Source organism: Octodon degus, unplaced genomic scaffold (assembly GCF_000260255.1).
Source record: "Octodon degus isolate 3935 unplaced genomic scaffold, OctDeg1.0 scaffold00297, whole genome shotgun sequence".
Lineage (NCBI taxonomy): Eukaryota > Metazoa > Chordata > Mammalia > Rodentia > Octodontidae > Octodon > Octodon degus.
Genome location: NW_004524873.1, coordinates 1,724,458 through 1,726,590, shown reverse-complemented (window position 1 = coordinate 1,726,590; position 2,133 = coordinate 1,724,458). Strand labels below are relative to the sequence as shown.

At 42.1% G+C, this 2,133-nt stretch overlaps 1 protein-coding gene and 1 pseudogene across 2 annotated transcripts in view; one reads left to right on the top strand and one right to left on the bottom strand.

The window, feature by feature from the left end:
• The window catches only part of Kiaa0368 (KIAA0368 ortholog), a 143,892-nt gene that overhangs the window by 62,918 nt on the left and 78,841 nt on the right, over nucleotides 1–2,133 (bottom strand). The gene's annotated exons all lie outside the window — the stretch shown is intronic.
• LOC111814352 overlaps nucleotides 619–2,133 on the top strand; it is a 2,596-nt pseudogene continuing 1,081 nt past the window's right edge.

Genomic DNA, 2,133 nt, shown 5'->3' with positions numbered 1-2,133 from the left:
TCCTTTTTTTTTTTTTTTTTTTTTTTTTTTTTTTACAAAAGGACAAAAGAGGAGCACCTGGGGAACCTGGCCCCCAAGGCCTCACAGAGCAGCAGGGAGAACCTGGCCCCAAACCAGACACTGGTGAGAAGAGCCACTGGGGGGAAGGGCTGCACCAACTATGAGAGGCTTTGAAGATTTTAGCTGAGAGGATTTTAATCTTGGAAACAATGATTGGTCTCTATGAACCAAAGCTGGGGTCGGGCACAGGCTCTGGTGGCATGGGCAGCCCTGGCCTCCTTCGGGGCAAGAGAGGAGGATACGTAGCCAACTACTGGATCATCACCCCTAGAAGCCGCAATGAGAGAGGCTGAGAGCAGTGGTGGTCCCTCAGGGGAGACCACATTAGGCTTCCCTTTCCAGCCTGGACTTAGCCAACTGCTTCCATGGATCACCAGTTCCTATTTATTAAATGTCTTCAGAGTCCCTCTTTCACTTATGCTTTAGGGGTAGGCAGGTCTCAGTCCTGATACCTATATATACCTGAAGCCCATCAGGGATTGGGGCTTAAGAGATAACTACCTAGGTAGGCTTACTCAGCCTCACTCAGGGGCCTGGACCTTTCTTTCTCCTTGCAAAATGGGGTAATACAGGCCTTCAAAGAGTGGGTAGAGGTACAAGGCATCTTGTCTCATCCACTTCCAGGCTGAGAGGTTCTGCAGAAGCCAAGAGCAGAGCTTTGCCCACCCTCAGTATATGCAGGGATGAGGGGGCAGGGAGTAGTCTCTGTCCTCAGGCAGACTTCAGGGAGACACCCATACAACCTCATCTCCTTGTTTTCTGGTGCTGGGTTTCCACGAGGGGGGGGGGCAATCTTATTTCCTGACAAAGGTGAGAGGCTCCTTGTATCAGTTCTGCCCCTCAGGCCTCCAGTCCCTGGGCCCTAGGTCTGGAAAGAAGAGACTGCCTGAAGCATGTGACAAATATAACAAACACTGGAAGGTAGATATGCGTACTGGCCAAAAAGGCACCTACCTGGATCCCACCCAAAAAAAAAAACAAAAACAAAAACAAAAACAAAAATGCTAGGCTGGAGATATAGCTCAGTGGAAGAATATACGTTGAGCATAGGCCAGGTCTTGGGATTGATGGGGGCCGGGGACGACCCCCTACATGGAGTTCTTGGACCTGAGACACTGAGTAAAAACTCATGGGAATTTATAAAACTCACTGCTTAGACCAATCATATAAAGAAATTCAGATTGCCCTACTATAAACACAGGTTATAAACCTTTCATGTCTTTAGTATGAAAATAAATAAAGAAGACATATGACCTGGGGTGTGCCTCAAGGACAAAAGCACTTGCATAGTATGCCAGAGATTCTGTATTTGATTGACAACACAAAAAGAAATGAGTCATAGCTAAAAAACACACGGTGAATATAATAATGATAGAAAGCTGAAAGTCTTTCTTCCAAGGTTAGGTACAAGCCAAGGAAAATTGCTTTTGCCACTTCTATCCTAAAGTGTAAGTTCTAGGCAGAGCAATTAATCAAGGGGGAAGAAGAAAGGGAAGGAACGGAAATAATCCAATTGGAAACAAGAAATCAGTCCTGTCCACAGATGACATGATCTTAAGTATAAAAACCTAAAGATTTCACACAAAAAATTACTTGATTTTATAAATGATTCAGCAAAGTGGTTAAGATATAAAGTTAACAAGCAAAAATCTTTGTCATTTCTATACAACAATGACTAAAGGGGAAATTTAAAAAATAGTACCACTTACAATAGCATCAAAAGAACCTTAGAAATTAACCAAGGAAATAAAAAAGACTTGTACAAACAAGCCGTAAAATATTTGAAAGAAATTTTTAAAAACAAATAAAAGGAAGTATATCACATGTTCAAGGGCTGAAAGATTTAATACTATTAAGATACAAATACTCAAAGCTATCTATAGTTGTAATGCCTGCAAAATCCCAATAATTTACAGAAACAGAAAATCCTATCATAAAATTCACATGGAATCTTGAATACATAATTTTCAAAAGCACCAAGCTATTCACCTCTGGTATTAAAACTTACTACAGGGGTCGAGCAGCTGAACAAGTACAAGCAGCTGAATGAGAACCAAGAACGGCAAAAAGAAA